The sequence below is a fragment of the Staurois parvus genome, unplaced genomic scaffold, assembly GCF_062004578.1.
Source record: "Staurois parvus isolate SC_StPar_1 unplaced genomic scaffold, SC_StPar_1.0 ptg000347l, whole genome shotgun sequence".
NCBI classification, from domain to species: domain Eukaryota; kingdom Metazoa; phylum Chordata; class Amphibia; order Anura; family Ranidae; genus Staurois; species Staurois parvus.
This window is the reverse complement of record NW_028318143.1, coordinates 1,213,338-1,237,313: the sequence shown is the minus strand read 5'-3', so window position 1 is coordinate 1,237,313 and position 23,976 is coordinate 1,213,338. Positions and strand designations below refer to the sequence as shown.

The following is a 23,976-nucleotide window of genomic DNA, read 5'->3' as shown; positions in this document are numbered from 1 at the left end:
GAGCACCAGGCAAAAACCACCTTGAACAGTCCAAAATAATTTTAACCACTTCCCATCCGGACGCTGTATATAAACGGCCGGACGGTGGCAGTGCAGGGGTGGGTTGCCGTTCATAAACGGCGCCCACCATTTTGGACTGTGCTTGCTTTTTTTGCGTTGTCTGTTTTTATAAGACTTTTTTTTACTATCAATTAAAATGGTGTTGGACTCTTTCATCCAGTTTCGGTCTGGTACACCTTTCTGTATTTCTATGGCTTGAATTACTGTTGGGTGCCCATCAGGGGAAGCCTTGCCATGTGGGAATCACCTAATCAGAGCTATTGAGCTTGTTTGTCATTTTTCCTTAATCTAACTACACCTGCAAGCCTTAAAGTTCACAGCACCTCTTTAAGTACTGTATGTTGTTCTGGAACAATAACAACCTGACAGATTTCCAGAAGCGCCTCAATGCTCGACACCAGATTTCTATGTTATTCTAATGTGCCCATTCACATCTAAGTGATGTGCCTCAGAAACTGTACAGGAACTTCTTTGGGTAATGAGGACATATTTCTGACCCCAAAAGACTTCAACAGAAGCACCTGAACACGCATAATGCATGATTTTGTGGCTATAAATCATGTCCTCCTGCTAGTGACTGGCTTTCCATTGGCTAAAATAAAAATACTCAAGGCTAAAAAAAGTGCAAAAAAAAGAAAAAAAGTTCCAAAAACATGAAAACATTCCCACAAAAGTGTGAATACCGGCTAAGGGTTAGGCTAAAGGTTACTATCTACTTGAGAAGCAGCTTTTGGTTTGCTGACACAGATTAGCTCCTGCTGTGGCCTCTCACATTGTGACTTCCTACAAATTTACAAATTTCAGACTGATCACTTGGGGAAAGTTCACCACTGGTGGAAGGAAAAAAAATTGATTGATTTTCCAATCAACACAGTCAGTGCTGATGGGGGAATCCCTACCCCAGCACTATTGTGCTGTGCCGGCAGGGATCTTTCCACATCGAAAGAACACAATGATCACATTGTGATCACATGAAATCACACAATGATCACATGAAAAAATCCAACAGGCTGATTCTACTGAAGTTGATTGATGAGTTGACTTCAGCACAACCAGCCTATCCATAGATCATTCAAATATCGGCCAGTCCCTGTTGAACCAGCCGAGAAGGGATCCATCTATGGATCTTGGGAAAATGCTTCACCTGCTTGGAGCAAACTGATGGCATCATCCCAGTCTAGGCATAGCTCAAAGAAGGTTTTTTAATAACAAAAAAGAGTGGCTTTTGAAAAATGTTACAAATACTGCATATTATGATATGTCAGAAATGGATTCACACAAACTCCTAAAGTTATTAAAGTGTTCATTTTATGGTAATGTTTGTGCTAATCCTATGCCAGCAAAACTTATTTTTTCTGTTCCACCGTAACATATAAAGCTGCCATTGTAACTTTTTTCAGAATCACCTCCATCACTTGTTCACCAAATCTGAAAGGAAATGTTAAAAAATAATAACAAACACATGTTTAGTCGCCTGAATTTTCTCTCCCTGTCATTCTTCCTTTACCTCCGAGATTTCTTCCTCCCAACATTAATCTTTTCTTGTCAAAGACACGGCCACCAGGGATAAGAAGACCGGAGTGTTGAGTTTGTATGGCGACCATGTTCAGTGACTCTTTGGGTGGCTTGGCACAATAAAAGACTAACACTCCGGTTTTGGGGACTACGTATTAGCCATAGGGTGATATACATCAAATTCTTGAGAACAGGTTTTGTGATGACAAAATATTTGTTTATTGGTAGTACCAAATGTGGTAGAATTTTTTGTACTTGCCAGACAAATGTAAAAATAGCCAAGAAAGCTTGATATCAGAGGAAGCTTTGATATGGGGGAGATTTACTATGAGGGAGATTTACTAAAGAACTCAGAACTTGGTGCAGCAGTGCATGGTAGCCAATCAGCTTCTAACTTGTATGTTTTGGCAATAAAACCTGGCAGCTGATTGGATTTTATGCAGAGTTGCACCATATTTTGCACTCTCCTTTAGCTTTAGTAATGTAGCACCCTCCTAGGTAGGTTTTTAGGATGTACAGTATATAGTCTAGTTTAAGTGTGGTATGGTCTCCTGCTTAACATTTGTTAATTAGTTTATGTGAAATCTCAATTAAACACTGTAAATAATATTGTAATTATGAATATATTTCAGTTAGAGCTGTATCAGTCTGGGTGTGCAATATATCTTCCTATAAATCCCTGTTCTATAGATACCATAGTTGCCAAATGAAATATTCTATTATTTACACCTTCTTTACTGTATAACAGAAGTCTTTGCTGAGAATCCTCTTTCAGACAGTTCGGTGCCAGAGTTAGTTTATCTAACAATGGGACAAACCTGTTGGCTTCACAAATATGAAGGTCAAAGGTTAGCTCATTTAGATATGCAATGAAGGTGGCCAGCCATTCATGAATACTTAGTTTCCCAGGAAAAGGTCATGAACTCGCATGCTTAAATTCCAGATTTTCCTTAAAGGGGGTTGGTGTATGCTAAATACAGGGAATTTGAAGTTAGCCAATTGAAAGGGAATAGATTTGCCAACCAATCAGTGATACTCCATGAAAATTAATGGAGGAGAGGACTATAACTATAGACACTAGATAGAGAGGGACTCTCTTTGGAACACCAGAGGAAGGGAATGGAACTTGTACGTCCAGTTACATGGTAATTATGGAATATATCCCTTGCACTTATATCTAAATGTTTTAGTTTAGACCTCCATCCTATTCACCAATAAATTTTGGTTGTTGAGTTAAACCTTTCACTTCTGGGTAAGAACTCTTCATTTACCAAATCATATCAGAGAATTATTATATTTCATAATCTATAGATTTGGTCAACACAGTAGACCGATAGGTAAAACATATCTGCTTAACAGAAAGCTACAATTGTTTAGTGAGAATATCCTGCGTGGCTCACAGTACTGCTGTGTTTGGCTCCTCTGTATCCAGGGGACCTTGGAAGGTTCTGGGTGAACAGGGGTGACCCATGCAGATCAGCAGCATGAATATGGATCCAGTTCCAGTCAATTACAGGGAGTTTTTTTTTTGTCCGCAAACGTGCAAACTACAACGAAAAACCCGTAAGTGATCACAAAAAATGTGCAAGTGCGAACACCACACGAAAAAGTGCACTTAGGGGTGTGTTTGTCCTACCCCCGAAAGGGTTGGACCGTTCACCTGATCCCCCGGGGCACAAAGCTCCTGACAGGGACAAGGTTCCCATTTGGTCCTCCTGGCCAAAAGGCCTGGTGGACCACCGTTCCTTATGCCCAGCCGAAGCCGGACATCCAGTACTAGGCAAGGGGGTTCTCCCGAAGAGAAAACCCCCTAGGGATCAGGGGAGGAAGGAACCGTAGGGCCACACATCCTCCCCCTAGACTTCAGGTAAGGCCCGAGGACCCACACCCTCCATCCGTGAAAAACACACACATAAGTAAAGTAAAAAGTGACAAAACGTGGGAGTGCATAATAAATAAGGTAAAGATAAAGTAAAGAAAAAAATAAAAAAATGGTACCGTGCCGAATTGTGCACAGACCAGGCCCTGAGGCCCGTAGCAAAAATTGCCCTGGACTTAGCCAAAAGACCTGGTCCTTAGGGCGCTGTGCAAAAAGAGGTGAAAAACAGTGGCCATGTGTCATCTTCACACCGTGGGGTCCCACACCCAAGTGTTACTAGTGACACCCCTGAGAGCGTCTTCCCCAGGGGGCACTGAGTTTGCGGACTTTTTGCGTCCCCAGCCCCAGGCCAGACCAAGGTAGATCCGTCCAAATCAGGAGGTACTGGGTCTTTCCAGTCTTCCCAGAGGAATTACTCCCAAGGCCCCAGAACGAATCATGGCGCTCCCTGGTTTCTGTCCCTCCGGTACTAGCCTTCCGGACCCCCATCATACCAGTGAGGGTACTATACAACAACCATCCCCGCAAAGCTAGAATGGTCGGGAGCACCCCCACTGGACACTGATAAGAACAGATACTACACTTGATCTTAGCCAAAAGGCCGAGAAGCGATTACAGGGAGTGGTGCCCCTGAGCATGCTGGGTACTAGTATTTATATTCAGTGAGCACATGTGATCTGGGTTCCTCCTTCTCTGAGAAGGGAGTTCCAATTAGGGGAGGTGGCTGCCTCTCTCATGCTTCCAGGCGGGTGACCAGAAGGCCAAGATGCTGAAACCCAGAGTGCTTCTGAGAGCTAACTAAGGGGGGCGTCTACAGATCCTGTCTGGTATCACAGAGGAAGGTGACCTGCAGCAAGGGCCTTGTGAGTAATTACTGTTCTACAGGGATGCTGGGACTTGTGCTGTTTAACCCCTTCAGGATCTATATAGTCAGCTGCTGGGTGTAAGCTGAAAGGGTCACTGGCTGGTGTCCACAAGAGCAACTGTCCACTAAAGTTCAGCATTTCTACAGAGGGACTTTGCTCCATTCGTTTTACTGTTTTCTACACAGATCTGCTTAGAGAAAGCTGTCCTCACTTGTGCATAGTTTGTATTGGAGTATCCCACTATATCCTTTCCCTATCTCAGTTCTAAAACAAAATAAAAACAAAAAAAAAACTACAACCCCTGGACTGATCATTGGAGTAACGAGCGGAAGTTGCATGCACCTGACTATAGTAAATGCTGTGTGCTTGGCTGCATGAGAAGATCTAGGGGAATGAATGGAAAGATACAAGCAACTCCTGCGGTGGTAGTGCTACAGTAAACAACGCCCTATGTGTTTAATATTGAGTTCTAATAATGCATTTTGGTGTAGCACTACTCTCATAAGAGCCGATGGACTTGGTTTGTGTCCCCCTAAGCACTGCACAGCCAGGCAACATGCATTTTCCACACTTGTATATCCAAAGTCAGTAAACAGTCCATAGACTTAGGTTTTGTTGTTTTATTAAGGGATTGAACTTGAACAGGGTTATGGGATGTCCAATCTGATTGAAGAAATAGCAGAATGAGGAAATTTTCTCCTCTGGCACACTTAGTAATAAAACGACAAGCACTTGACTACATCCCAACCATTACACTCCTTAGTAAAGTAATCCCCTTCTAGGAGCTTGGTGTCCCCTGAGTGGATTTCCGGTAACGTGAGAATGTGTAGGAGCTTTTGGTTCCCTTGGTGCACAGTGTACCAGCCCCCCTGGCTACAGTATATGATCCCAGGACAGGGGATTGGGTCAGCTATGAATTGTCCCCTGAAGACTTGCCAGAACTTGCATCCAACAGAGCTCTTTCATCTAGGCAATGAGGGTGTAAGGGTACTAACTCTGTCCTTGTCCTGCAGTTGTGGAACTGCTTTCAGGCCTTCTAGCTGGGCTGGTTCCTCTCCAAACGTTGCAGGCTGTCCTTCACTGCTGGACTGCAGGACAGTGGAGCTCCCTATTTCAGCTTCTGCTCAGCTTCCAGCCTCCAGCCTGAAAGCAGAACCCCCTCCTCTGAGGCTCTCTCCCTGGCTACACATCAACACCTCTCAGCAATAAATCTTCCACCTGACTCCCCTTCCAGCATAGCCCTTTCATGTCAATGGGCCAGTCTACCACCCTACCAAAGCCTCTTAGCCTGGGATCCATCTGACTTCCAGGAATATGCAAATTTAGGTCTCCACCCTTCCACCTACTGGCTTCTGGAAGCTTCCATGGATCGCCAAAACTAGCTGGAGGCAACCTGCTGAGTCATCCAGCCTGACTTCACACTGAACCCACAGTAATTCAAGCCGCTCACTACCATGAACCAAAAATAAAGTTGCCTTACACTTCTCCACCAAATGGGTGCTAAATTGCCTTCAAATTTTAGAATTTGCTTAAGGTAAGAGTAGCTGCTTCGATGACTTCCAGAAGATGGGGAGAATAGTGAAAACCAAGTCTGACAAGCTACTTATAGACACCCAAAGCTTATATTGTAATAGTGAATGAGTACTGTAGGGTTCAATCACACCCTGATAGCTTATTGTCTCTTGGCTCCAAGAACGTGTGAGTCTTGGAGCTCACATAAGTGTTCTTATCTTACAGTGTGTCACTGACACAGAAGTACTCTCTAACACTTGGTTCTCCTCCCCCTTAACATTTTTTGTAATCCATAACAGTTTATATTAGTAATCAAATTGGCAGAGATGAGCAAAATTGATCCTGACAAAGACATGCATCTATGGTGTACACAGTCAGTCAAAGGAAGAGCTATAAAGCTAAACAAAGTCTCTGAAATGTAACACAAAAAAATATATTACATAGTCATAAGCCAAAAGTTATCAAGTTGCTGAAGAGCAAGAGCGATGACAACCGGGCGGGATTACTCTTGTTCTGGTTCTGCTGTGTCTCTCACACAGCGCATCAGTGATCAGGGTAAAGAGCCAAAGATGTCTCTTTACAATGTGATCAGCGATGTCCAACAAATGAACAATTAACATTAATAAATGTCGGTTATTGTCCCTTCCTTTTCTCAGCGCTGTCACTATCTAAGAAAGGGAAAGCCAATAACCGTCTTTCCTGTAACAGTGCTCTGATGATCAGTGCAGCCCCATCAGTGCCAGTGTCCAAAGGTGCAGCATATCAGTGCCCATCAGTGCAGCATATCAGTGGTTATCAGTTCTGCCTTATCAGTGCAGCTTTATCAGTGCCTCTTCATCATTGCCCATCAATCCAGCTCATTAGTACCTTAGATTGTACGCCCCTTGAGGGTTAGGGACTGATGTGAATGTACAATATATATGTAAATCGCTGCGTAAATTGATGGCGCTATATAAGTACGTGAAATAAATTTTAAAAAATAAATAAATTAGTGCCCATCAGTGCCGTCTCTTCAGTGCAGCCTTTTAGACACTTTTTGTTTACAAGTAAAAATCAGTATTTTTTGCTAGAAAATTACTTAGAACTTCCAAACATTATATTAGTATATTAGCAGAGACCCTAGAGAATGAAATGGTGATCTTTGCAAATTTTTATATCACACGTTATTCGCGCAGATTAATTTTTCCATTTTTTTTTTAAAAATACACTTTAACTATATTTAATGCAAGAAAAACACAATATATAACTGATTTTCTAGTAGAGTATAAAATATAATAAATAGTAATAGTAAATAGATACCCAACATGCCACCCTTTAAAATTGCACACTCTCATGGAATAGTGACAAACTGCAATATTTAAAAAAATTGTAAAATACTTTTAAAGAAATGTAAACATCTCTTGTGATAGAAATAAGGGATGAAAGGTCCTCTTTATGGAGACATCGGGGATCTATTGTACCCCAAATGTCTCCTCTACCTTTAAAAGTATTGGATGAAAAAAAAAAAATGTTTACACCCGCCTTAGTTATGGCATCACACTGGTCCTGCTACATCATAGAGGTGAGAAGAGGTGATCTGGATTCTCCTCACCTCTGTGGCCAGCCACACAAACCACCAAATCATTTCCTGGGCTCGCTGGTGAGATTGGTAGCCTGAGAGACACCGGCGAGCGGCGCGCGGGGAGGGGGGGGATGAGTGACCCTTTTTGTTGCTTCTAGAAAGCGACCCAATTGCTAAGCCACTCGGATCTTTTAAGAGAAAGAAAATCGACAGCCGAAACGTATATATATATATATATATATATATATATATATATACAGTCATGGCCGAAATTGTTGGCACCCTTGATATTTTTCCTGAAAATCAAGTATTTCACACAAAAAAGGTATTGCATTAACACATGTTTTGCTATACACATGTTTATTCCCTTTGTATGTATTGGAACAAATATAAAACAGAGGCAGAAAAGCAAATATGACATAATGTCACACAAAACCCCAAAAATGGGCTGGACAAAAGTATTGGCACCCTTAACTTAATATTTGGTTGCACACCCTTTGGAAAACATAACTGAAATCAGTCGCTTCCTATAACCATCAATAAGCTTCTGACACCTCTCACCCGGAATTTTGGACCACTCTTCCTTTGCAAACAGCTCCAGGTCTCTCTTATTGGAAGGACACCTTTTCCCAACAGCAATTTTAAGATCTCTCCACAGGTGTTCAATGGGATTTAGATCTGGGCTCATTGCTGGCCACTTCAGAACTCTCCAGCGCTTCTTTGCCATCCATTTCTGAGTGCTTTTTGACGTATGTTTGGGGTCATTGTCCTGCTGGAAGACCCAGGATCTTGGACGCAAACCCAGCTTTCTGACACTGGGCCCTACAGTGCGACCCAAAATCCTTTGGTAATCCTCAGATTTCATGATGCCTTGCACACAGTCAAGGCACCCAGTGCCAGAGGCAGCAAAACAACCCCAAAACATCATTGAACCTCCACCATATTTTACCGTAGGTACTGTGTTTTGTTCTTTGTAGGCCTCATTCCGTTTTCGGTAAACAGTAGAATGATGTGCTTTACCGAAAAGCTCTATCTTGGTCTCATCTGTCCACAAGACGTTTTCCCAGAAGGCTTTTGGCTTACTCAAGTACATTTTGGCAAACTGTAGTCTTGCTTTTTTATGTCTCTGTGTCAGCAGTGGGGTCCTCCTGGGTCTCCTGCCATAGCGTTTCATTTCATTTAAATGTCGACGGATAGTTCGCGCTGACACTGATGCTCCCTGAGCCTGCAGGACAGCTTGAATGTCTTTGGAACATGTTTGGGGCTGCTTATCCACCATCCGGACTATTCTGCGTTGCAATCTTTCATCAATTTTCCTCATCTGTCCACGACCAGGGAGATTAGCTACAGTGCCATGGGTTGCAAACTTCTTGATAATGTTGCGCACTGTGGACAAAGGCAAATCTAGTTCTCTGGAGATGGACTTGTAACCTTGAGATTGTTGATATTTTGCCACAATTTTGGTTCTCAGGTCCTCAGACAGTTCTCGTCTCCTCTTTCTGTTGTCCATGCTTAGTGTGGCACAGACAGACACACAATGCAAAGGTTAAGTGAACGTCTCTCCTTTTTATCTGCTTTCAGGTGTGATTTCTATATTGCCCACACCTGTTACTTGCCCCAGGTGAGTTTACAGGAGCATCACATGCTTGTAACATTCTTATTTATCCGCAGTTGTGAAAGGGTGCCAATACTTTTGTCCAGCCCATTTTTGGAGGTTTGTGTGACATTATGTCGAATTTGCTTTCTTTCCTCCCTTTTTTTGTTTTGTCCCAATACACACAAAGGGAATAAACATGTGTATAGCAAAACATGTGTTAATGCAATACGTTTCGTGAGAAATACATGATTTCCTGGAGAAATATCAAGGGTGCCAACAATTTCGGCCATGACTGTATATATATACACACACACACACACAGTATATATTGCGGTCTTGAAGTGGTTTTTAAAGTGATTCTAAAGGCTGAATTTTTTTTAATAACAAACATGTCACATTTACCTTCTCTGTATAATTGTTGTGCACGAAGCAGCCCTGATCCTCTTTTTTTTGGGGTTCTCCCCTGGTGGTCCTAGCTCCTCCCCCCTGCCTCTTGCTAAGGGGGTGCTCAAGCAAGCACACTTCTGAGCCATGCTCCTGTGAATGAACATAGTCCATTCCCACACAGAGAGCAGCTAAGCCTTGTCCTCTACTCCATTCTCATTGACCCACTGGCTGTAATTGACTGCAGCAGGAGCCAATGGCTCCCACTGTTGTGTGAGCAAATGAGGAGAGAGAAACCCAACTCCCATGCAGATCGCTGAATCGAGATGGGGATCAGGTATGTATTGGGGGATTCTGAGAGGAGAGTTGCACCCAGAAGGTTTTTTACCTTCATGCATCGAATGCATGAAAGTAGAAAACCTTCTGCCTTTAGAACCACTTTAAACCATATGTGCCATCTAAAATATAGGGATTAAGTAGTACCCTTAGTCAAAACAGATAAAAAAAGTATATGGCATTGCAGCCTGTGTACATAGGATTTAAATACATAAGAATCACAGTGACCCTGAATGTTGCTTAGGGGCCCCTCTCAGGCAGCCATAATCCTGTGAGGAGAAAGCCACTGTGAGGGTGCAGGATGGTAGTGGGTCTGTCCCAGGGGAGGACTGACCATTTGAGCACTCGGGCACTGCACGAGGGCCCGGGGTCAGTAGGAGGCCCCATGAGTTGCCCCTGGTACCTTTCATTGGCTTTTTCATAGGCTTTTTTGGGTGTGGGCGAGGATACAGGGGCCCCATGATCTCCTGTTGCCCGGGGGCCCCATGAGTTGTCAGTCCACCCCTGATCTGTCCTGACCCAAGGCACACCATATTTGCAAGTCACCTGAAATGCAAATCATATGCCAACTCGCACCCGATGTGTTATTGCTAAAGCTTAATTGAACAAGCTGAGGTTAGAAGCTGATTAGCTACCATACACAGATGCATAAGATTCTGAGTGAACCAGCTTTTGTAAATTTCCCCCACAAGCTTGAGACACTGAGAAACCCTTGAACCCACAATTAATAATAGCAAAAGGGTATAAGGAAGAGGTAGTACTGCCAGGGGTCATAAAGTGCATAAACCAGGGGGCTTTAGCTTTTAAATATGAGAAGCCTGATCAGCTGAGTAGTATAATTTGAAGTCTGGTTGTAAAATGTTTCAAGGTGGACCACTCTGAACCCTTAGCTTAGAGTACGCCTAAAGTGTAACTGAACCAAGCACCCTAGACATATGATATGCAATTAAAAGTATATAGGGCAAAACTAGTGAGCTCTAGTATTTCCAATGAAGGCCACTGTTAATGATTCTAACCCTGTAGGAACAGTTTTAAGGAAGGTCTTTTTCTCTTCCAGCCGAACTATGCCACTATGAACAAAGCCGGCTTCTTAAAGGCATGGTTTGATGGGTTTCTGTTTATGTGCACCAAGCCATGACCCTGGTCCTACACCTTTGGGATGAATTGGAGCCAGTTTTTCTTCAAAATCAGCACCTGACCTCACAAATGCTCTTTCGGCTAAATGGGCACAAATTCCCACAGAAACACCCAAAACTCTTGTGGAACATCTTACCAAAGGATTGGAGCCTGTCATAACTACAAATGGGGGACCAGCTCTTTATTAATGCTCATGGTTTCAGAATGGGATCTCTTTTCCAACAAGCTGATATGAGTGTGATGGTCAGATATCGACAAACGTTTGGCTATATAGTGTAAAAGTAAGGAAAAAAGTTAAAGGACTTTTATATTCCAAGTTACTACTTCAATCAATCATCAATCTATTTTAGTCACAATGAAAAGTGGTAGATTTTTATATGTTTACTATTTCTTGCAAACTGTGCACTGAGAATATTTTTTTAACATAGTAAAGGTCTCTCTGTGTCTTCTGCTAAAAAGTTTTATCACAAACGTGAACGTTAGGCAATGTCACATTTTGGTGATTGACCAAGAATGAAACGAAAAAAAGAAAGAAATGAGGGTTGAATGAGGTCTTGGCGCTTGGCAGTTAGGAGGATTCAACAGTGCCAGTCATGGGGACAGCAAGCATAAGAGATATATGCCATGTTCAGTAAATGAAGCCGCTATTGTCTTAAAAATAACCAATTGTTCAATGTAATGTCCTTTTAACAGCAATGTACCAGATAATTTTATGGTTTCATGCCTGATCATGGCTGAGCATTACTCTTTGTCTTTTTTTCATCAATAAAATTTGATCTCGGTAATCTGCCACATCGGGTTTTAGCAAAAAGGCCAAAATGGTAAGTGATTTTCAAATATACATCACATGATATGTCTCACATATCAAAGATTATTGTAGCCAAGGAATTGCAGAAGATGCCAATGACTCAAAAAATGAGGGCTATTTACTAAAACAAAATCTGGTGCAGCTCTGCATAGAAACCAACCAGCTTCCAGGTTTTATTGTCAAAGCTTAACTGAACAAGCTGAAGTTAGAAGCTGATTGGCTACCATGCACAGCTGCAACAGACTCTAAGTGCACCAGTTTTAGTAAATCTACCCCGATGCTTACAACATATGTTGGGCAATATATGATTTAGAGCAGTGGTTCTCAACCTGTGGGTTGCGACCCCTTTGGGGGTCGATCGACCCTTTCACAGGGGTCGCCTAAGACCATCGGAAAACACATATTTCCGATGGTCTTAGGAACCGAGACACCGCTCTTCTATCCGTCTCCAGGCGGGTCCACCCACATACAGATAGACTCTATGAGGTAGTGGTGAGGGCGGCCGGAGGAGCTCGGCAGGGTGTCCCGCACTCCCGGCTTGCTGCGAGCCTCTCACTCTGAACTAACACCAGCACACTGACTGACCTGCTCCCTCTTCCCTGTGCGTTATGAGCGGCCGGCCAGGCTGGAGGCTCCTCCCCTGCAAGGGGCGGGTCGGAGGTGCCCCACTGCCACCCATTGGCTGCCCTTGCACCTGCTGCATGTTTCCCAGGCGGGCAGCTGCTCACAACAGCTGGATAGATGTTAACCGGGCCCCCCTTTGTCTCTGGGGAGGGGGATCTGGTTACCTGCAGAGCGTGTGCCCTACAGCCGCTCACCTCCCACGGAGGCTTCTCCTCACAGCACTTGTATGAGGGCTGGCACCGGGGCACATGGCCCGCTAGAAGGAAGTACACAGCGACCAGCAATCCCAAACTTTCCGGGGTCATACAAGGAGCCTCAGGACAGACGACTTGGTGTGGGAGAGGGCTGATATCCCTGGGGGGGAGGGGGGGGATACTGGCCATACACGCTTCAATTTTACTATCCGATCCAATTGCCAATCAGATTAACTTCCATTCCCATCAAATTCCTTAAGTCGATTGACCAGGGCGCAAAATGATTGACCAGTTTGCATCGATTGGCCGCACTGAGATGCTTTTTTCCATCAATTGTACCATATTTCCATCAATTTATGAGATTGTATGGTGAGAACAGAGATGTGGTCGATAATCTCAGATTGTATCTTCCAAATATTGATCAAAATCCACTTCCCCGTCCGTGGCTGATCAGTTGATCGTGTTATTGGTAGTGGTGCACCGAAATGAAAACTCTGGTGCCGAAAAAAAAACGCTTTCTGATAATCAGATCATTAGTATTCCGCTGTCGAGGGCTGGTCATGACAGTTCATGCGAAAATATCCAAAGGGACAGGCACATAAATTTTCTCGTACAATTACAGAAGGAACTATTGAAAATACATCCTGCATATCAGATATTTACATTACGATTCATAATAGTATAATGTATAATAGTATAATAATATAATAGCAAAATTATAGTTATGAAGTAGCAATGAAAATAATTTTTTGGTTGGGGGTCACCACAACATGAGGAACTGTATTAAAGGGTCGCGGCATTAGGAAGGTTGAGAACCACTGATATAGAGCCTCCTGAGATACAGATGTCATATATCTCAGGGGACATTACTTTCCTCTCTTCATAGAACAATATGTAAACAGACAAGGTACCCGATCCTCTGTCTACACACATTTAAGATCTGGAGCAGCCTCTAATCATTTCCCTCATTCTATGGATGGTGAAAGGAAGGCCTCCTGGGATATGTTCTCTGGGAATTAGGCATATGGCACTGGAACCTAGAGCTAGAAGTAGGTAGGCAGTTCAAATTGCAGTCATCGTTAATATGATTCTTGTGTAGCACCCACTTGGTATATATGCTGCTTCCACAAACTTCCACTGCATAATTCCCTTTATCATGTAGTTTTGATTGTTTTTGAAATCCAGGGGTATCTGATGCTTCAATCTCCTGGGATATGTGCTGTCAGTATCACAGGAGGCGAGGGGAGGAGTGAATCATCTCTCTAGGTGAGAATAAAGGCAATGGGAAAAAATGGAAAAGAAATACTAAAAAGTGGTAAAAATTTGTTAAAAAAATAGGTATACCATACATAACTGCAGTGCATACCATTTTCAAATTTTGCATTTCTAAAATGACCTTCTATGCTTATTTGTAGTCACAGCAACATTCATTTTAAATGTCAGAATCTCCCCAATTGTCACCCTCTGTTTCTTCAATGGCCTCACTGCCTCTTCCAGAATTCCCCACAAATCCTAACATTAACCGCTTGCTGACCACCTCACGTAGGAGTACGGTGGCACAGCAGCACTCCTATGCTGGACCACGGATCTAATATGTGATCTGGCTAGAGGCTGCACAAGCCAATCAGTGGGCCGATGATTGCCATCCGGGACCCAGTAATCAGGAAGAGGAAGACAGGACAGAGCTCTGTGAATATAAACAACACAGAGCCGTGTCCTGGCAGCGGGGATATGCAGAATTTGTTTTCCTTAAAATCAGGGGAAATAACGGCAGATCCCTTAGTAAAAACAGTACACAGTTAACATGCCAAGCAGTGTTAGGCATACAGTTATCCCTTTGTTTGCCCTAGATGTTAACCCCTTCCAGGCCAGTGTCATTAGTACAGTGACAGTGTATATTATTACTACTAAGGGGCGGACTGACCATTCGAGCACTCGGGCACTGCCCGAGGGCCCGGGGTCAGTAGGGGGCCCCATGAAATGCCAATGGTACCTTTTTATAGGCTTTTTTTGAATGTGGGCAAGGACATAGGGGCCCCATGATGCCTTATTCCCTGGGGGCCCCATGAGTTGTCAGTCCACCCTTTTTACTACTGATCACTCTATTAGTGTCATTTGTTCCCACAAAGTGTCAAAAGTGTCAGATTGCCCATCCATACTATCACAGTCCAGCTATAAGTCGCTGGTCACTGCCATTACTAGTAAACAAAAATGAATACAAATTCCAGTATATGTGCCATTGTTTGTAGACTCTATACCTTTTGCGCAAACCAACCAATATACGCTTATTGGAATTTGTTTTACAAAAAATGTGTAGTAGAATACATTTTGGCCATTTTTTATTGGATATGTTTTATACCGAAAAGTAAAAAATATTGGTTCTTTTCAAAATTTAATTTTTTTTGTTTATATGATAAATAAAAACACTCAGTGGTGATCACATAACATCAAAAGAAAGCTCTATTTGTGTGAAAACAATGATATAATATAATTTGGGTAGAATGTTGCATGACCGTGCAATTGACGGTTAAAGTAGCATAGTGCCACATAGCAAAAAATGGCCTGGTGATGAAGGGGGGGGGGGGTCCTCTGGAGGGCAAGTAGCTAAATCACAGAAATGTAGAATATGACCAGTCTTAGAAACAACATTCAGTTTGTTGTCAAGATTTCCCAGAACTCTCATCCCCCTGCTCCTGTAACTGGCTCCAGGCTTCTTCCAGCAATATGCACTGAGGTGGAGATCAAATTGCAAGCAGCCTGTTGCTTCTGAGATAAATAGATGCTTTCATTACACAGGTCACAAGAACTGTTTTCAAAACTGTGGATGGGGCTCGGCACTGTAGCTTTTTTTTTTGTTTTTTTCCAGTAATTCGCCACCCGGCTCATCTATCAGCACGCTGGCAGATTACTTTGCGCGCCATTACTGTAAATGATAAGAATAGACACCTTGTTTCCAGTTCACTAACATTTCCCCTCTCACATCATTTCCTGCAGCTTCTGAACTTATTAGTGCCCAAAGCGCTACAAGCATTAAACCTCATTACAAAATTAACTTCTAAGCTAATTTCAGCATACTGTTTTCTCCCTGAAATTCATTTGCGAAGCCACAGCATTCCAGGACCAATCACATTTAGCCGGGTGATATATTGCTCCCCATAAAAAAACAATTGCTTATAATTGCATAACAACATCAGATGTGCAATATAATTTTGTTATTGTTATTAGTGGAAGATAATTTAGTGGTGGATTTGACACACTGTATAGATGCTGGGAATTTAGGCTGAGCATTTCCATAGTTAATTATACCATTTTATTGGGTTTTATTATATTAGGGCTAATTAATAAAACATGAAACATATATTCCATTACCAGCTGAAATATTTTCATAAGGACCGGAGTCCCTGCCATAGATCCACCAGCGTAAGAGCATAATTTGATTGTCTGTGCCTTGCAGTGTTCTGCTTTATCTATTTTGTGAGCCAGCTCAGATGCCTACTCCAAAGATCTTTGCTGCTTTTAGCAATGTCCTCTCTAGTTTGACTGTTTCACCGTCTTAACTCCTTGGCGCCAGGAGTACTGAATACAGCAATACTAAATGCATTAGCACTTAACACTGCATGAACCCAGCCACTGGTCAGGAGGACAGAAGTTATTTTAGGACAGGCATTTGATCAGACGGAGAAGAAAAAAAATTGCTATCTGCTCAGAAAGTAACTTATCAAAGCATTGTTAATAATTCTACTGAAAGCAAAAGAATACAGGCCATTCAGGGTCGTTCTTCCAAAGGACGAGTCCATATGGGAAAACGATTCTGTGCCCAGATGCATTCTTTTGCTTTGGCATGGTAGAAGCAAGGTGGTGTAATTGAAGGACAAGGGTTAAGTTCTAATCATAAAGTGTTCTCAGGGTTTGGGTTCATTTGGATTTCAGGGATGTGCCATTTAAGGACAATTTTAATGGACCTTCTCCTCTAACTACAGATGTGAGTGGCTGCACAGTTCTGTGCACCAGTAGAGTGGAGTGTCAGATGTGAGTAGGTCCAAGATTGAGACAGCACCTGTCAAGGACAGCTAAATGTGTAGCCTGGCTGGTCCAACCTAAAAGGAAGCTTGCTGAGTTGCTGATGAAGGCCCTGATCTTGCCCTACTCCTCTAGACCTCCCCATACTGCTGCTCATGTTCCTGATAGACTGGTGTCCTGTCCCTATAACAGCCAACTCGCAAAATGTGCACTAAATGGGCTTAAAAAGACTCTGAGTGACCCTAGATGGTCACCACGATCACCTGGAATCAGGGTAGCCAATTTGAACGCTATCCCAGGGGACTGAAAGAATCATAGAGAAGCCCAGTTTCTCTTGAATTCCTCCCCCAGCTGCATTGCCATTCTGGACAATTGCCACCTGCAGTGGAGAATGTAGACAGCACCTGCCTATAAACACCTAAAAAACTTACTTTTGCCTGAGATAGCAGTACTTCAAAAATAGACCTTAATTTTTCCAGAAACATAGCAGTCCACTTGTAGGCAGTCCTAATTACTTGCAAGCTTCTGCCAAGCTGGCCAGGGCACCTCCCATGTTATTCATGTTCAGGATGATAGGGTTTGAACACTCCTGTATAGGGAGAGACTCCACCATCTTGGTTACTCACAGTCTCGATGCCATGCCAGCATCCTGATCACCACCATACCCCATACCAGTGTCCTGATCACCTCTATACCCCATACCAGTGTCCTGATCACCGCCATACCCCATACCAGCATCCTGATCACCACCATACCCCATACTAGTGTCCTGATCACCGCCATACCCCATACCAGTGTCCTGATCACCGCCATACCCCATACCAGCATCCTGATCCCCACCATATCCCATAGCAGCATCCCAATCACCTCTATACTCCATACCAGCGTTCTGATCACTGACATACCCCATACCAGCATCCTGATCACTGCCATACCCCATATCAGCATCCTGATCATCCCATATGCCATACCAGCTTCTTGGTCACCGCCATACCAGTGTACTGATCACCACCATAACTCATGCTAACATTGTGATCACCACCATACCCCATACCAGCGTTCCGATCCCTGCCATATGTCATACCAGCGTCTGGCATTTTAGGGTCAACTGATCAATTTTCAGATATATATCACATAGTCTGTAGACTCTATAGCTTTCATACATACTAAGTACTATACACTGTTTTGGGTTATTTTTACCCCAAAAAAGTAGCAGATAACACTTTGGTCTAAATTTATGAAGAAAAATTATATATATTCAACATTTTGTTTTGGTCTTTCTTCCTTTATATAGTAAAAAATAAAACACCCAGTGGTGATCAAATAACACCAAGAAGAAAGCTCTATTTATCTAAAAAAAATGATAAAACTTTCATATAGATACAGTGTTGCATATCACTCAAAGTGTGAAAGTGCTGAAAGCTGAAAATTGGCCTGGATTGGAAGGGGGTGAAAGTGTTCAGACTTGAAGTGGTTAACCCTCAAAATGCCAACCCACCATAGTGCAACCATATGCATTGAACTCAGTTTCAGAGCAGTTGTGGTGCAGCCCTATTCATTTGACCTATTCACATGGGGCAGTGGTACCACCTGCCAAATGCAACATGCCATTTATTCTTTTCTGCACCCATGCTGCTTTACTTAGGTACAGCAATGCATTGCTGTGCTTAATTGGACAGTTGGATAGGTGGCTGTAGAACTGCAGCTCATCCTACTTTTACTTCTCCCTGGATGCCTGTTTGAAGGAGTTTTTAAAGTGTTCTACATTTTAGTAAAAACACTTGCCCATAGTATTTCATGTTCAGGTCACACTTGTCTTCATTAAAGGCCTTTATACAAACTTTTGCTACTTTTACCGCTACTAACTTAAACAGTGTTAACCACCTCCACCCAGGGGCGGACTGAACATTCGGGTACTCGGGCACTGCCCGAGGGCCCAGGGTCAGTAGGGGGCCCCATGAGATGCCCCTGGTACCTTTCATAGGCTTTTTTGGGTGTGGTTTGAGTGTTGGTGATGACACAGGGGCCCCATGATCCCCTATTGCCCGGGGGCCCCATAGGTTGTCAGTCCGCCCCTGCCCCCACCCCCTACTCCATTTGTTTACTTACCTTAGTTTCAGGACCTCTTCTGATGTTTACAGCTTGTTCTAATGAAATCTCTTCAGCACTGGCCAGATTGGCTCACTGAGCCTTTGCAAACCCATATATTACCTTGTAAAAGTAGCAGTGACATCATCACTGTGCTGTACATAGCCTGTGAAGACAGCAGAGCTGTGGGAGAGACCCAGCAGGCTCCAACCAGTACAGACTGCCACAGGCTGCCTGAAGAAAACTATAGGAAGGGGAGGAGACAAGACCAGTTATCCTACACAAAGAGAAAAAGCTGCAGTGACTGGTCTTTATTGCAGGAAACGTCTGCACAGAGGCACATTTCTGCATTACTACTGGATTACCGCAAATATCTGGAAAAAATACACAAAGCACATCAAGATTAGACACATGCCTCTTGTATTAGAAAACATTTGCAAATCCTGGAGTTCAGCTTTAACTACAATATATCCAAATCTGGCTTTCACTTAGTCATTTTATATAGGTCTAGGAAATGTTGCCTTGAGCCTCTGAAACCTAAAAAAGCATGACCAGTTGACCAGGTCCACATATTTCCTTAATTACCTCCACACATCGGTTGTCAGCGACATTTATGGCAGCTGTAATTAGCATACCAAGTATTGAAAGAACTTTTTTTTGCACATGGGTCATGATGGCCTTTGGGTCCCTTTCTAGACCTTTCTCCTGTCTTTCAACACATGAGCTAATGCGAGCTGTTCCTTCTACTTCCCTATTAATTTAACCTTATACTAGATGACCTCTGTTTTCATGAAATACATCCATCAGCCAGAACAGGCATAGAGGTGGAGGAAGGAAGGAAGAAGGTGATTCAAGTAAAACTTACATGAATGCAGAAATAAAATTAAATAGCTTTTGTTATTCCATTATAAAATTTCACAAAGCCACTCTGAGCTTTGGGTCTCTAAAATAAAGCTTAAAATAATATAGGTAGTGTTGGTAGCCCCAAACTACGAGGGCCGTATTTTATTACCCCATGCCCTTTATGTTATGTGATTATTTTAGCAAAAAATTGCCAGAATGCTCTGCTGGAGGAAGCATGCTATCTGCTTAACCTCTTGCCAAAAATGTAATGCATATGTGCGGCGGGAAGGGTGGTGAGCCTTAATGCCAGTGCCCCTCTGTTTGCGAGAGCATTGGCATTCCTCTGTTATGCGTCCTCAAGGGCATTTCATGGTATGGGATCTCGCTCACAGCCCTGGAGTACATTAATTTTCCATTTATTGTCAACTTTCCTGGCACCCTTATAATAAGTAGTAAAAGAGAGGGTGGGCTGTGGAGGTATGCCAAAGGTCCCTGCTCTTGCTCCTGGTCACCTGGTTTGAGATGGACTTCCCAAGACTATATCTGACCAATTAGATACTGCCAAATGGTCTTTATACCTCAATGATAATTGTATCTCTCCAGTTTTCCCTGATTTATTTCAGGTACTTGTATAGCGCCGTCAATTTACACAGTGCTTTACATACAGTATATATTGTACATTCACATCAGTCCCTAACCCTCAAGGGGCATACAATCTAAAGTCCCTAACTCACATTCATTCATACATACACATACTAGGGCCAATTTAGACAGGAGCCAATTCACCTACCAGCATGTCTTTGCAGTGTGGGAGGAAACCAGAGTACCCGGAGGAAACCCATGCAGTCACAGGAAGAACATGCAAACTCCAGGCAGGTGGTGCCATGGCTGGGATTCGAACCAACAGCCCTAGTACTGCCAGGTGGAAGTGCTAACCATTTAGCCACTGTGCTGCCCATGATAAACACTTGTTTGTAGTCAACACACATTGGGAAACATCACTGGGGAAAGTTATGTTACATTGGTGTGCATTTTTGCTATTGTTCTCTTTGTATGTACAAATGCCCTGTATTTGGATGATATATTGCAATGGCACATGGCAGATTGTCATATGCATATTCTAACTGTACAGGCAAGACCAGAGTTTTGTTTTTATTCTGCTATTGTCTTAGATAGAATCTGCAATAAATCTATTTTTTATTGATCTTTTTGACATATTTTTGGATATAAATTTTCTTGTTGCTGCATTAAAGTCCCAGGGGAGTTGTATTTGCTGTTTTCCTTCTTGTTCTAGGGATGAAGCAGCAGTTTATTCACAAGCGCATTACCCTCCTTTTGTGTATAGTTAATGCCAGTGTAGTACTCACCCCTGTAGGAGCCCACTGTTTAAGTCCCTAGGTTGTTTCCCAATAGATACACTAGCAGCCAGGCACACAGTCACAATCAATTTTTTGGCTCAGTAATCAGTCTAGGAGTTTGCTTTCCCAGTGCATTTTTTATTAGAATTTGAACTTGGATGGGTGTAGGGCAGTGGTTCTCAACCTGTGGGTCACGACCCCTTTGGGGGTCGAACGACCCTTTCACAGGGGTCCCCTAAGACCATCAGAAAACACATATTTCCAATGTTTTGTAATGTACAGCGCTGAGTGAACTATTGGCGCTTTATAAATACTGTATAATAATAATAATAATAATAATAATGTGTAAAGAGCAGCTACTGTGTAGAAAGCAGCTGCTTTGTTGAAAGCAGCTACTCTGTTAAAAGCAGCTACTGTGTTGAAAGCAGCAGTATTGGAGGTAAAAGGACACTCATGAATTATAATTACCATATTTTCCGGCGTATAAGATGACTTTTCAACCCCTGAAAATCTTCTGAAAAGTCAGGGGTAGTCTTATACGCCGGTGCGAGCCGGTGTCAGGGCGGCACTTTTTCGAGGGGCGGCGCGGTGCCGCCCCCCATCCTCCTCCAACGGACACCAAGTACAGGGGTGGGCAGAGGGGCTGCTGTACCTTACCTGGCTCCGGTCCCACGACAATCCGGTCCAGGAGGCGCGGCTGCTCCTTCTTTCAGTTCGGCCAATCGATGGTCACGCGGCCGCTCGGCTCAGCCTCCTCACCAGTGATTGGGCGCCAGCACTGGAAAGGCACACAGGCGACCAATCACCGGCAAGGAGGCGGAGCCGAGCGAAAATCGAGCGGCCGCACTGGAAGAAGGAGCAGCCGCTCCTCTCCCCCACTGATACTAACGATGGGGCACTATTCCTCCTCCACACTGACACCAACGATGAGGCACTGTTCCTCCCCCACTGACACCAACAATGAGGCACTGTTCTCCCCACAGACACCAACGAAGGGGCACTGTTCCTCCCCCACTGACACCAACGATGGGGCACTGTTCCTCCTCCCCACTGACACCAACGATGAGGCACTGTTCTCCCCACTGATACCAATGATGGGGCACTGTTCTCCCCACTGATACCAATGATGGGGCACTATTCCTCCCACTGACACCAATGATGGGAAACTATTCCTCCCACTGATACCAATGATGGGGCACTATTCCTCCTCCCCACTGACACCAATGATGGGGCACTATTCTCCCCACTGACACCAATGATGGGGCACTATTCTCCCCACTGACACCAATGATGGGGCACTATTCTCCCCACCGACACCAATGATGGGGCACTATTCTCCCCACCGATACCAATGATGGGGCGCAATTCCTGCCACAGATACCAATGATGGGGCGCTATTCCTCCCACTGACACCAATGATGGGGCACTATTCCTCCCACTGACACCAATGATGGGGCGCAATTCCTCCCACTGACACCAATGATGGGGCGCAATTCCTCCCACTGACACCAATGATGGGGCACTATTCTCCCCACTGATACCAATGATGGGGCGCAATTCCTGCCACAGATACCAATGATGGGGCGCTATTCCTCCCACTGACACCAATGATGGGGTGCTATTCCTCCCACTGATACCAATGATGGGGCACGATTCTTCCCACTGACACCAATGATGGGGCACTATTCCTCCCACTGATACCAATGATGGGGCACTATTCCTCCCACTGATACCAATGATGGGGCACTATTCCTCCCACTGATACCAATGATGGGGCACTATTCCTCCCCCTGATACCAATGATGGGGCACTATTCCTCCCACTGATACCAATGATGGGGCACTATTCCTCCCACTGATACCAATGATGGGGCACTATTCCTCCCACTGATACCAATGATGGGGCACTATTCCTCCCACTGATACCAATGATGGGGCACTATACCTCCCACTGACACCAATGATGGGGCACTATACCTCCCACTGACACCAATGATGGGGCACTATTCCTCCCACTGACTAATGATGGGGCACTGTTCCTCACACACTGACACTAATGATGGGGCACCATCATTGGTGTCAGTGGGAGGAATAGTGTCCCATCATTGGTATCAGTGGGAGGAATAGTGCCCCATCATTGGTGTCAGTGGGAGGTATAGTGCCCCATCATTGGTATCAGTGGGGGGAATAGTGCCCCATCATTGGTGTCAGTGGATGAAAGTGCTTCATCATTGGTGTCAGTGGATGAAAGTGCCTCATCATTGGTGTCAGTGGGAGCAATAGCACCCCATCATTGGAATACCATACTGAAATAGCATACCATATTGAAATCAAATCTGATGTTTTTTCATTTTTATTTGGTGTGCGTTGGAAGAGGGGTAGTCTTATACGGCGAGTATAGCCCAAACCCTATATTTTAACAGGAAAAGTAGGGGGTCGTCTTATACGCCGGAAAATACGGTACTGGGTAAATAATTTTATGGTTGGGGGTCACCACAACATGAGGAACTGTATTAAAGGGTCACAGCATTAGGAAGGTTGAGAACCACTGGTGTAGGGTAATCATGGGATACTCCAGCAAGTATAAGAAGCAACTTAAGGACATTAATCTTGCTCCTAGGAATCTAAGCACAATCATTGCAGCAACACATATTGGGCTAAACTACGCTGGAACATTAAGTACAATGTCCACGTTAAGAAACACTGACTCTTGTATGAGAAGGACAGCAGCAGCACACGTTCACTAGGATCTTTCACACTGTCTGTACTCGTTAAAGTTCTTGGATAATTAGATGCCTCCTTACTATATCTTCTAGACACCTCACTGGTGAATTCTTCAGACTTGATCCCCAAAAAGTCTCAGCTAATATCAGCAGAATAGGTTCCCCTAGCTACCATAGCTGGGACTTCGAGGAGCAGCAGACACATAGCAAGCCTGCCCAGAAGGGCATCATCCCTCCAGGCTGGGATCTCCTCTAGGTCAATATCCCCTCTGTTCTAGGCCCCCGGCTATTTCCAGACCCTCCCAGCCATCATCTGGGCACCACTCCTTAGCGATTGGCAAACGTTGCATAAATATTCAGCTGCTGATTTGACTTTCCTAGCCTACTTTCCTGTAGAACCCTCCAGACAGGGGGAAGCAGTCAGCCCTGCAGTCAGTGAAACACAGAAGAGATCAAAATAATCAGATACAGC

At 43.8% G+C, this 23,976-nt stretch overlaps 1 pseudogene; it reads right to left on the bottom strand.

Annotated features, from left to right (window-relative positions):
* Positions 1-3,951: 3,951 nt before the first annotated feature.
* Positions 3,952-4,067, bottom strand: LOC149456785 (U2 spliceosomal RNA; annotated as a pseudogene).
* Between the last annotated feature and the right edge of the window lie 19,909 nt (positions 4,068-23,976).